Genomic DNA, 12,696 nt, shown 5'->3' on the forward strand with positions numbered 1-12,696 from the left:
CTCTCCTGTATGTATCTTGGCCTCCTTCCTTAAAAGTAAGTGAATTTGTGCTGCGGAGTTGCCAACAGAGAGGCCGAAGGTGCATTTTAAGTGTGGATCAGGAGGAGCAGAGTGTCCTGCCAACAAGAACACGACTCAGCATCTCCCCGTGGCCTCAGGTCTGCTTCTTTTCCAAACCCTCACCAATACCAGGTATTGAAAACCTTCACATTCTGCCAGTGTAACAGCTCAAAAAAATTTGAGTCGGGTTTCACATCTTTTCATATAATTGCAGACTTCTTGATTTGTGTAAGCTCTTGGTTTATGAGCTATTTCAAATCCTGAAAGATGATGCTGTGAAAGTGCTGCACTCAATATGTCAGCAAATTTGGAAAACTCAGCAGAGGCCAGAGGACTGGAAAAGGTCAGTTTTCATTCCAACCCCAAAGAAAGGCAATGCCAAAGAATGCTCAAACTACCGCACAATTGCACTCATCTCACACGCAAGTAAAGTCATGCTCAAAATTCTCCAAGCCAGGCTTCAGCAGTACATGAACCAGATGTACTGGAAGCTTCAACAGAGCTTCCTCATGTTCAAGCTGGATTTAGAAAAGGCAGAGGAACCAGAATTCAAATTGCCAACCTCAGTTGGATCATAGAAAAAGCAAGATAGTTCCAGAAAAACATCTACTTCTGCTTTATTGACTATGCCAAAGCCTTTGATTGTGTGGATCACAACAAACTGTGGAAAATTCTTAAAAAGACGGGAATAACAGACCACCTGACCTGCCTCCTGAGAAATCTGTATACAGGTCAGGAAGCAACAATTAGAACTGGACATGGAACAACAGACTGGTTCCAAATAGGAACAGGAGGACGTCAAGGCTACATATTGTCACCCTGCTTATTTAACTTCTATGCAGAGTACATCATGAGAAATGCTGGGCTGGAAGAAGCACAAGCTGGAACCAAGATTGCCGGGAGAAGCATCAGTAACCTCAGATATGCAGATGACACCACTCTTATGGCTGAAAGTGAAGAGGAACTGAGGAGCCTCTTGATGAAAGTGAAAGAGGAGAGTGAAAAAGTTGGCTTAAAGCTCAACATTCAGAAAACGAAGATCATGGCATCCAGTCCCATCACTTCATGGCAAATAGATGGGGAAACAGTGGAAACAGTGACAGACTTTATTTTCTTGGGCTCCAAAACCACTGCAGATGGTGACTGCAGCCATGAAATTAAAAGATGCTTGCTCCTTGGAAAAAAAGCTATAACAAACTTAGACAACATATTAAAAAGCAGAGAAATTACTTTGTGGACACAGGTCCGTCTAGTCAAAGCTATGGTTTTTCCAGGAGTCATGTATGGATGTCAGAGTCGGACTATAAAGAAAGCTGAATGCTGAAGAATTGATGCTTTTGAACTGTGGTGTTGGAGAAGACTCTTAAGAGTCCCTTGGACTGCAATGAGATCAATCCAGTCCATCCTAAAGGAAATCAGTCCAGAATATTCATTGGAAGGACTGATGCTGAAGATGAAACTCTAACACATTTGCCACCTGATGGGAAGAACTGACTCACTAGAAAAGACCCTGATGCTGGGAAAGATTGAAGGCGGGAGGAGAAGGGGACGACAGAGGATGAGATGGTGGGATGGCATCATCGACTCAATGGACATGAGTTTGAGTAAGCTCCAGGAGTTGGTGATGGACAGGAAGGCCTGGCGTGCTGCAGTCCATGGGGTCACAGAGTTGGATGCGACTGAGAGAATGGACTGAACTGAACTGACTTGTGTAAGCTCTTGGTTTGTGAAGGAATTGAACCTTGGTCTATCCTGTAGCCAGTTTTTGTTTCTTTGCTGGGTTATCTTGGAATTTGGATATGTACGTGAGACAGTTACATCCCTATGTGTGTACGTCTGCGTACACACGGGTACACACACCTTCATCTGTACCTGATAGTGTCTGTACAATATACAGGTATATATATGCATGGGTGTACATGCGTATGCTTTGCAGAAGCTTCACATTTTATGTATGCAGATCAATCAACATTTTTTGGGTGGTATGGTCCAGAATGGTCTTTTCCACGCCAGGACTGTACTACAAATCCATATGTGGCTTGTTTCCTGACTTTTTACCATTTTATTTTTCATGTTTAAAACTCTGTCCTTGTGGAATTTGTTTTGGTGGAAGGAGAGAGTAGGAATTCAGGTCTTCCTTAAGCTTTTTTCCTCCAAATGACTAGTCATTTGCTCGACCATAATTTACAGGGCATCCCATCTCCTCCCTCCAATTTATCGTCTTCTGCTATCCCACGTGTCTTCCTGGGCTATTTCTGGATTTGCTCACTTCCTCTGGTGGCCTGAGGCCTCCAGCTCCCAGCTGTTTCAAACGTGCAGGCTTTAAAGTTGGGGAGGGCTGCTTTGGCGACTTAAGTGTCAAAGCAGAAAGTTCTGGTCTGTCCTCATGGAGTCATTGTCTTATTTAAACTAACAAAAAAATTTCTTAAATTCCTTGCAGTACCACCATGGTATTGTAATGGGGATTAGGTTCCCATATATTCAATATGCCTCCCATGCACGAAAAGGTCTCTCTCCTTTTTCCTCTGATTTTATAGAACTTAGGTTTAATGCTTTCTTCCTATGGACCCCATACATTTTTGGTTTCATAGGCTTAGTTATTTTGGAAAGTTTTAGTTTTAGGTAAGCTGACATTGTTTTTTTAATTTGTTAATTTTTTAAAAGATTTCTCGATTTGGAGCACGTTTAAAGCCTTTATTGAACTTGTTACAATATTGCTTCTGTTTTATGCTTCTTTTGCCTTTTTGGCTGCGAGGCGCGTGTAATCTTAGCTCCCTGAGCAGAGGGTGAATGTGGGTCCCCTGCAACGAGAGGTGGGATCCTGCCCACTGGACCCCAGGGCGTCCCCTGCTTTACTCGCTCCAAGGGCTTTGTCTCTTCATAGGAACGCGGCTGATGCTGTCCACTGACTTAGTGACCAGGCCCTGGTGGCTCAGACGGTGATGAATCCGCCTGCAATTCGGGAGACCGGGGTTCAGTCCCTGAGTCAGGAAGATCCCCTGGAGGAGGGCATGGCAACCCAGTCTATGGACAGAGGAGCCTGTCGGGCTGCAGTCCATGGGGTCACAAGAGTCAGACACGACGAGCGAGTAACACCGTCACATTTCACTGTCCCTGGGCAGGGGGGACGCCAAGGCCGAGCAGCTCTTGGGCACTGTCTCTGCAGAGGACGGGGCTCAGGTGGGGCGTCCACGCTCCAGAGGAAGGGAGGGTATTTGAAACTGGAGGACAGCTCATCTCTTGGATCCTAGACCAGCTCTCTGCCTCCTATCACCAAAAAATGTAGGATGTAGGGGCAGGGAAAGGAGAGGATTACCCACGCTGCACCATCTGCTGGGAGGCGCTTGTAATTAGCACAGCCTTTAATAGCTGGGATTCCTTCTCCAGCTCGCTGGAGGCAGCCTGCAAATACCAGTGGCCTGAGTCACACTCGGGTGCCATCGGTGGAGGATGGGCGGGAAAGCCAGAGCGGTCACTGTCCCCTCAGGGGGCCGCCCTGGGCTGGTCCTCCCTCCCAGAGATCCTCCCAACCACCCCGGGCAGGCTTCCCCTTCAAGCAGCAAGCTAACTTTCTTTTCTTCTAAAGAAAGGCCTCAATGGGGTTACACAGCAAAGGAAACTGGAGTGTCCCCAGCCACACAGATGGATCTTACTTAAGGAGGCATTAGAGGCTCTGGGGTCGGGTGAGGGGACATAGGTAGGAGGGGCTCTGAGCTTCTAGTGAGAAGGTTGGCTCCATAGCGGCCACCACCTGGGTCTCACACCTGGCACCACCCGTGATCAGTCATTAAGCCACACTTTGGCAATTTCTGCATTTTTCCGTCACGCTCATCCCATTAAAAAGAAAGTTCCAGAGAAGTTCCAGGGGGCATTTTACTAAAATCCGTTGTTCTGAGCAGTGAAGTCTAAACCGGGGAACATCTGGGTTTCCAGGTCGCAGGAAATTACAGGCCACGTTTGGAATACCAACGACACGGCAGCCACGTCCAGCAGAGACAGGGCGGGAGAGCGGAGGCTTCTCTCCCACGGAGGCCCGAGAGCGGGCTGATTCGTTTCCTCGAAAAGTCCCTAAGGATTTTTTTTCTTAGCATCTGAAACTCATCTTTCCCTCCTCAATGTGAACTTCGTGTGGCGAGGAAGCGAGCGTGTGTGCCTCCCAGCGCGTGAGGGCTTGCTGAAGAAACGGAGCTGCGTCTGTGGCCTCAGCCAGCGGGAAGCCAGACCCTCGTGCTTCAGCGGGTTGAAATTTCATTCTGACGAACCAGTGCCTTGGTGGTTTGGCCCAATTACAGGCTCCAGACCCTCGGCTGGCACAGTCCACAGCCCCTTGTGGCCCCGGGAGCTTTTCAGGTGGGGAGCCCCCGTGCTTTGACCTGTGGGGACCCTCCTCCAGGTGGTGGATCTGAAGCCGGGGAGTCTGCACCTTCTCAGGTTGCAGGCCGAATGGTGGAACCCCATCCGTCATATTCCCCAAGGCCCGGGAAGAGGTTTGGTTGACTGGGAAAAGTGCAACGTGAGCTCCTTCTGGTGGGTTCTGCATTCTTTCCTAGTGAAGTATTGTGCATGGAAAACCAGAATATACTGTCAGCATTCTTCCTATAAACAGAGCGATTGTACATTGTGGAGGAATTACTTAGCGATGACTGGGGGGAGGTTGCCATGGTTACCCTTCCCCCACCCACGGGGTCCTGGCGGCTGTCTACGTGGAAGCCGGCACTGCGGTACCCAGCGGGCACTTGGCCACCGAGGCTGTCTTGCTTCTCCGTTTCTGCCAGGACCTCGCGAGAGCGGGCAGTCGTTCTGGGCCAGCACGTTTCTGAGTTTCCTTGGCGTCTGTCACAGGAAGTCCCGAGGAAGCCCAGAAGGTGAAACGGACTAAAGTGGGATGCCCTCGTCGATGCCCAGGGGGAGCAGCCCCCCTCCCCCCCCCGGGGCAGCCTCTTCCACCCCAGTGGACCCCCTGGGGCTCCTGAACACACCATTTGAAAACTACTGGTTTCTCCAGTGTCTGCCCAGAGGCCCTACTTCTCAGCCCCGTCTACACTGCCCTTGAGAAAGTCTGTGGTCCGTCTGTATAGACGCAGATGGGCCTGAGATCTTTCCAGCTTGAGGCTGCCTGGTGTGGACATAGAATGCTTTCTTCGCTGTTTTTCAGTAGAATCTCAGATGTTTTCCTAGAGGAATCTAAGCCTGGCTCCCGCCCGTGTGCTGCAAATCCCGGTCAAAAATCGCACGCACGTGCACTCACAACAGAAGCAGGGCTCTCTTCCACGCCTACGTGCAGCACTTCTTCCAGCAGCCCCTAGAAGCGCAGCCAATGGACACTCAGTCCCCACGGCTTTCTCGTACAGCTAACCAAAAGCACACTTGCCCCGGGACGAGGCTCCTGGTACTGTCCTGCCCCCTGCCCGCTGCAGGGAGCCCCTGGGGACTGTCAGGGACGCTGCCTCTCAAGCCCCAGCCCCCTTCCCCTCCTCCCCCGCCCTCCCCCACCCCATGCAGGGTGCCGCCCCGGCCCCTCCCTCTACACCTGGTCTGGCATCGCAGGGCTGGGGAGATGGATTCTCTGGAGGCCTTGAAAATGCAAAGTGGTCTGAGGGGGCAGTCCTCCGGGCACCAAGGCCTGAGAGAGTGAGGGCCCCCGGCCTAGGTGGAGGGAGAGCCAAGCTGACCAGCCATGAGGCCAGGGCCGCAGCACACCTCATGGGGAGGCTGGAGCGGATGGCAGTTGGGGAAAGGGGCCGGGACTCTGTGCCCGGCCCGATGAGTCGCTGGAGGCGCTGGCCCGTGGAGGGGAGAGCTTGCACAGCGGGCTCCTCTGGTCCAAAGCAGGCGCCCGTGAGACAGAGCCTCCAGTGGGCCGAGTGCCCCGGCGTCCCTCCTGCTGTGATGTCCTGGTCCAGTCACCAGGTACCTCCCGGCACCCCCGGCCTGGGGAAACAGCTCCTCCCGGGGCTGCGGTCGAGCCCTTTCTGGGGGACCCTTCACAGAACAGGCAGGGGGCGAGCATAGCTTGCCTCCCCGCTGTCCCAAGGGGAAGCCAGGGTGGGGTCTGCAGGGAGCTGGGGCCCTGGCCCCAAGGGTTCATGTGCTAGGGGTGTGCATGGAGCCGGCCCCCGCTCCCTCCCCGCCCCCGCCACGTGGCCGTGCACACCTGCACCCAGCAAGGCCGTGTCACCAGGAGGCCGTGGCGAGGGTGGCTGGCGGGGGGCCCTGACAGCCTCTGGTAGAAGCACTTCTCTCCAGGAGCCTGGAGTTATGTGGACAGACGGGCAGGACAGACCGGCTCTCACTTAATTGCCAGCCGCGCTGGCGAGCAGGCCCAGCCCCGCTCCCTTCTCCGGGCTCCTAGACCCCTCCCTGCTTTGGCCCTCTTGGGGGCGGGCCGTGGATTTAGGGTGGGCGCCGTGTCCTGGAGAGGCCTCAGCCTCACGCTCACAGGGTGTCGTCTCCAGGCTGCTCTCAGCTGCCTCTTCAGAGGCCCGTCCTCGGCCCCGTCAGGCCTCACTCCTGGGGTGCAGTGTTCTAGCTGGGGCGGCCGGAGCCGACTGGCTGTGCCTCTCCTCAGCTCTGGGTCAGAGACATCACGATGGGAGCGTGGAGTCTGGCCAGGTGGGAATATTGATGCCACGGAGACCGGCTAGTGGTTCTGATGCCCACCAGGGCGCTTGGCCTCCTTAGTCACTAGAAGCTGACTGCAGGCCTGCGGGTGCCAGAGGTGTAAGGGGCGCGGGTTCGATCCCGGGCTGGTTGATCCCCCAGAGGAGGCAACGGCAAGCCACTCCAGTATTCTTGCCTGGAGAATCCTGTAGGCAGAGGGGCCTGACGGGCTCCAGTCCCTGGGATCGCAAAGAGTAGGCCACAGTTACCGAGGCCAGATGAGAAACTGAGGTGAGGCTTTATCGGGGCGCCTACTGCACAGGGGGGAGCGAGACCCATACTGGCTCCCCTGCCCGCCTGCCCCCGACAGGTCAGAGGGGCTGCCCTGCTCCAGCCCTGGAGCTGCTGTTAAACACTTCCTGGCATGCAGCTGGAGTGCCCGCGGCCACGCTTCCCCAGAGGCAGAGTGTGCTTGCGTGCCTGCCTCTGTGTATCACAGGCCAGATGGCACTTCCCTCACCCTCACTGCCAACCCGAAGGCACAGGCATCGTCTCCACTTCCCTGATGGGCAAGTCGGTGCAGAGACGTCAGACAACTTCCCAGATTCACACACTGAGCCCAGGCGTGCCTGACTCCAGACCCCAGTGTCTCCTGCGTGGGGCGCCCTGGGTGGCAGTGGTGGTACAGAATCCACCTGCCAACGAGGCAGACACAAGAGACGTAGGTTCGGTCCTGGGTCGAGAAGATCCCCGGAGGAGGAAATGGCACCCCACTCCGGCATTCAAGCCTGGGAAACCCTGTGGACAGAGGAGCCTGGCGGGCTGCAGTCCAGGGGGTCGCAGGAGAGTTGGACACACGAGTGTGAGCGTGAGCCCCCTGAAAGCGTTGGCTGTGTTTCCCTTCTGGCTGAGACTCGGTCTGTTGCTGGCGCGTGGACCACTTCTGCCCACAGAGCTCAGCAGCGCGCTTCTTCCCTAAGGTCCTCCTGGTCTGAACAATGACTTTGGCCGCTCAGAGGGTGAGTGGTGGGGCAAAGCGGAGCATCAGCTCTTCTCAGGTTCTTGCTGGCATGCCCTGAATCTGTGGAATCCCCGTGTGTCCCAGGCCAGCCTCATTAGGAGGGAGCCCTGGAGCTGACCGGGCGTTAGTTCTGGTGGTTCCGCTGGCCCAGCGGGGGCCGTGTGCCAGCCTGGGGCGGGGCGGGGTGGGGGGGCTCCGTAGCCGGGGGTTGGGGTAGGGATGCCATACAGGGCACAGGACGCTGGTCCCCTGGGGGAGTTGAGCGCCTGGCCTACCTTTTGCCCCCAGAGCATTGGGTGTGGTTTATGGAAAAACCAGAAAAAGAAAGCCGGATTCCCAGCCCCGCATGGGGCTGAAAGCAAATGAAATTTGTGGTACGAAAGTAAAGGCTTCATGAGGCTTCTTTCCCCTTATTTCAGGGTTGCTTTACACGATTATTTTTGGTTTGGAACTGTGTCCCGAGGGGTGGAGGTGGGTAGGCACCGGCCTTGGCCACCTGGGGGCCTCTGAAGGCTGTCCCTGGCCGTGGGGGCCTCCCTGAGCCACTGGAGCTGGGGGGCCTGCTCCAGCTCTCCCTGGGGGAGCCCTGGGGCCTCCCTGAGCTGACCGAGAGGTTCTTGGCACTCCGACTCTGGGACCTTTCAGTCACTTCAGTCCTCAGTCGTGTCTGACTCTCTGCGACCCCGTGGACCGCAGCGCTCTAGGCCTCTCTGTCCATCACCAGCTCCCTCAGTTTACTCTAACCCATGTCCATTGAGTCGGTGATGCCATCCAACCATCTCATCCTCGGTCGTCCCCTTCTCCTCCTGCCCCCAATCCCTCCCAGCTTCAGGGTCTTTTCAAATGAGTCAGGTCTTCGCATCAGGTGCCCAAAGGATTGGAGTTTCAGCTTCAGCATGAGTAGGGTATTCATTTAAAGTGTCTGAGTCGAATTCATACTCTTTCCCCACCATTAGAAAAAGAATTTCTGTCTAATGGCCATGCTAACTTCCTCTGACCCTCGTTTCTGGTTGGTTCGGGACCCTGCTCCAGGGCGGGTCCCAGCGGCCTGAGACGGCCACCTCACTGCTTCCCGGTTTCTGATCCCTGACGGCCTCCCTGGTCAGCCCCGCTCAGGAGCCCACCGTCGGCATCATGAATTCAGCAAGCGTCAGCGGGTAGCTCTGGGTCAGCCCGGCTCAGGAGCCCACTGTCGGCATCAGGCGTTCAGCAAGCATCACCCAGCGGCTCTGGGTCCTCCCAGCTCCGGCGTGGCCCACCGTCAGCATCGTGCGTTCAGCAAGCGTCAGCTGGCGGCTCTGGGTCAGCCCGGCTCAGGAGCCCACTGTCGGCATCGTGTGTTCACCAAGTGTCAGCCGGCGGCTCCAGGTCAGCCCGGTTCAAGCATGGCCCACTGGGGTGGGGCTCAGCCCTGGGAGCCGGGCGGACCCGTGAGCAGACCCGAGGGAGACGCAGGCCGCAGCTGTTGCCTGTGGGAGACCCTCACTCCCAGGCCCTGGGGAGCCTTCTGTGCCCTTCCCCCGCCAGCTGGGGTTCCGCTGAGACAGGAGACGTGGGGGAACGCCCCAGGACCTGCGCTCACGTATCCCCACCCAAGCCGGCCACCTCCTCTGCGTCGGTGCGGGCCGCTGGCCTGATCACTCCGGCCCTGGGACCCCGAGGCCCAGGCTTCTCTGTGCTCATCCATCCCTCCTCCCAGGACCAGGGGCATCTCTGTGTCCAGAGCAGCTTGACTGGTGAGGGGGAAAGTGCACTGGTGAGGACAACCCCCTGGTGACCGGCCGGGTGCCGCACTCGGGAGCATCCTCGACCTCCGTGGTGGCCGCCGCTGCCCATCAGGTTCTGCTCTGCTCGGGGGCCCCCCACCTTCCGGCTCCTGCCCCCCGCCAGAACGTGCCCTCCGCCTCCTCTCCTCCCGGCCGTGGCTTGGGGTCCCCTCCAGCACCGACTCTGAGGGCCCAGGCAGGGCCTCGCTCCTCTGCCTTTTGCTGCCTTCCGTCTCCATGTAGGGCAGCTTTTTCCACTGAGCACCCCGATCAGCCTCGGGCCGTGCGGAGGACTCAGAGGCGCCCTGGGAGAGCCGTGGGGGACAAGCCGCGTCTGTTGTGGGACTGAGAAACAAGGGGGCCCAGATTGCTGGGCACGCGGGACAGACGGGGGCCTGTCATTCGCTGTCCTGGGGCAGACAGCTCCACCCTCCTGCTGCCTCTGTGAGGGGGACGCACGGTGACTCTGCTTCTGGAGCTGGTGGATCCGAGGCTGCAGACGCTGCGTCCCCAGGCACACAGCCAGGGGCCCCACCCGCTGTCAGCTTTGGTGCCAAGGTGGACTTGAGGCTCTGTCGCCCTGGAAGATGAAAAAGCAGGGTCACCGAGCTCTCTGGTCTTGGCTCCCTACCAAGTGGAGACCGTGGAGGTCCCGGGAGCTGCCCTGTATGAGCCCGCACGGCCAGAGGGCGCCCTGGCCCGGTGAGGGAGGGAGACTCGGCAGGGAGGGAGGGGGACAGCCAGGCTCCTGCCCGGCTCGGTTGCATCAGCCTCCCTGGCCCCGCCCGAGGCTGCCAAGTGGTGGTCACCATGTAGGGAGTGATGCTGGGCGGCCCCGAGGTCCTGAGACCCGGAACAGCCTGGCCTGACGGGCCTGCTCCCCTGCAGCCCCTGCGCTCTAGGCTCGGAGGGGACACGGCCAGCACGGTTTAGCTGTTTAGATCTGGAACGTTCTCCTTCCCACAAGCTGTCTGCCGTGCATCGGAGGTTTGTCTTGTTCGTCTCGTCATACCCAAGGATTTGGCACAGGCTGGAGACGCAGAAAAGCATCCGCGCGACTGATTTATGTCCCCTCTCATGAGAAACTGGGGTCACTGTGATAACAAGCTGGTGTCAGAGCCGACGGAGGCCCTGCCTGAGCCTTCCCAGGGGAGCGCGCCTCCTCGTGGGGATGGGCCAGGAGGTCTGTGCAACCTTCTCTGACCAGTCCCTGCCCACCCCCCCCCACCACTGCACTGCTGGTGGCTGGTCTGGGGGCCCCTGGGCCCCTGCCTCCACTCGAGCCACTTTGAAAGCCCCTCCCTGACGACTCAGCCCTAGCACAGAACTGTAAATCAGCCTTCCTTCTGGGATGATTAAAAAAATCACTCTATTAGCAGTTGACTCACAGTCTAAAAATGTGCTTCATGGCATATCTGCGGCCACCACGCACGGCTTGGTGGGATGAGCCCCAAGCTGTGCTCTGCGGCCTTTCTGCAGGGAACGGCCCCTTCCCAGCGAGCGCCTGCCTGCCTGCCCACCGCCGCTCTCTGCGGGGCCCTCCCCATCCCCAGCCCTGGGGTTTGGCCCGAGACCCTGGTGAAGGGAGACGGGGAGGAAGCCATCTGGGGAGGAATCAGTGCTCAGACGAGAGAGGAAATTGCCCTGAGATGATTGAAATGGCAAACAGAGGGGAAGCCTGGACGGCTGAGTGGAGTGAAAGGAGGCGAGGGGAGGGGCTAGTGACGGGGCCTGGATGGGTGTCTCTCGGGCAGCGGGCTGGGCAGGCAGGGGCAGGAGAGGCGGAGGGTCTTTCAGGAGCTGAGGGGAGGGAGGTCAAGGAGAATGCCCCCAGGGTGTTCTCCCCGGGAACCTGCTTGCCGTGACGGGAGACATCCGCGTGGCCACGAGGGGCCCACCAGCTGCCAGCCTTCCACACAGCTCCCCGCGGGGTCTGCGGGGCCCTGCCTTTACTGTCCTGTAAGCAGGCAAGAAAACAGAGGTTTGACCCACCCGCTCCGGGTTCCTGTAGCCAGGCTTCCCGGACCGCGCCGTCCAGAGAGGCAGGGCCGCGTGTTTCGGGGGCCTTGCCTCAGGCTCCCGGTGAATGCCCTGAAGGAGAAACTCAGAGCTCAGGCAGCAGCGAGGGTCAGGCCCAGGGTCTGCCGAGGCTGCAGAGCAAACACAGGGCCCTCGTCTGGGCCAGCCTGTGTGGCTTCCTTGCAGGAAACCGGAAGTGACCGGGCAGGGGCTAGAGGGACCCAGCGCCACCACCAAGCCTGATGGCTTCCGCCAGCGGGGACAGTGGCCAGACTGGCTGAGTTCAGCGGCCCGGCTGTCGGTGGCTTCCCAGAAGAGTCTGGAGGCCGGACGGCAGTGCGGTTCAGGACACAGGTTCCCGGGCGCCTCCTCTGGCTCCTGGGGCTTCGCTTCGGCTCACAAGCACCGACGGGCAGACGACACAGCAGGGCTCTGCCCGAGGACGCCCCTGGGGGCCTCCCCTGCCACGGCTTTCACCCCCAGACCTTCTGAATGCAACACAGACACTTCTAGAAGGCCCGCTGCGTGCCAGGCACAAGGCCGGCCCGGCAGACCAGCAAGCGTGGGCCAGGCCCCCTCCGGGTCAGGTCTGGAGATGGGAGGCAAGGGCTGCGGTTTCCCTCTGCACTTTCTTCCTGTTCTCTTGGGTTCCCTGCTTCCTGGGGGCTGGAGCAGAGGGTGGGGGCAGGCCGAGGCAGGGCCTCCCATCCCAACCTTGCTCTCAGAGGGCGCTGGGCTGATGATGCAGGGGGGTGCTCCCAGCCCCCGGGACTCGATGGACTCACCGAGGGGCCGCGGCCGTGTGGGCGTCTCCGCTCCCGCTCTGGGCTCCTCCTCCCGGTAGCCCCTGGAACCCAGCCTCCCCAGCTTCACTGCCAGAGCCTCAGGGAGCTTCCCAGCAAGCCGGAAGGCTCGAGGCCCCTCCATCTTCACAGAAAAGCGTGGAAGCGCCCCTGGGGACGGCGGCGTCTTGCTGTCTCTGACACCCCCGATGAGCCCCCAGGCAGAGGGGACGGGGTGGGGGGCGGAGGTCAGGGGGGCGTTTCATTTTCCCTTGAATACACAGAGTGCTGTGGTCACAGAGGACGTCCACCCCCTCGGGGGATCTGGAGGGGCACGTAGGGTGAGCTGGGTCCACGGCCTGGGGAGGGCTGGGAGACAACACTTCGGTGTCCCGTCTGCATAGACCTGGGGGTCTGCCCTGGGCAGAGGCTTCTCACTGTGAGTGAG

General features: G+C 58.4%; 1 long non-coding RNA gene across 1 annotated transcript; it reads right to left on the minus strand.

Annotated features, from left to right (window-relative positions):
* Positions 1 to 3,915: 3,915 nt before the first annotated feature.
* LOC120852224 lies at positions 3,916 to 5,484 on the minus strand. The gene is made up of 2 exons (XR_005718512.1): positions 4,764 to 5,484; positions 3,916 to 4,656 (listed from the first exon to the last, which is right to left on the minus strand). It is a non-coding gene; the product is annotated as an uncharacterized LOC120852224 (long non-coding RNA).
* Between the last annotated feature and the right edge of the window lie 7,212 nt (positions 5,485 to 12,696).

The sequence above is a fragment of the Oryx dammah genome, unplaced genomic scaffold, assembly GCF_014754425.2.
Source record: "Oryx dammah isolate SB20612 unplaced genomic scaffold, SCBI_Odam_1.1 HiC_scaffold_25, whole genome shotgun sequence".
Taxonomy (NCBI): domain Eukaryota; kingdom Metazoa; phylum Chordata; class Mammalia; order Artiodactyla; family Bovidae; genus Oryx; species Oryx dammah.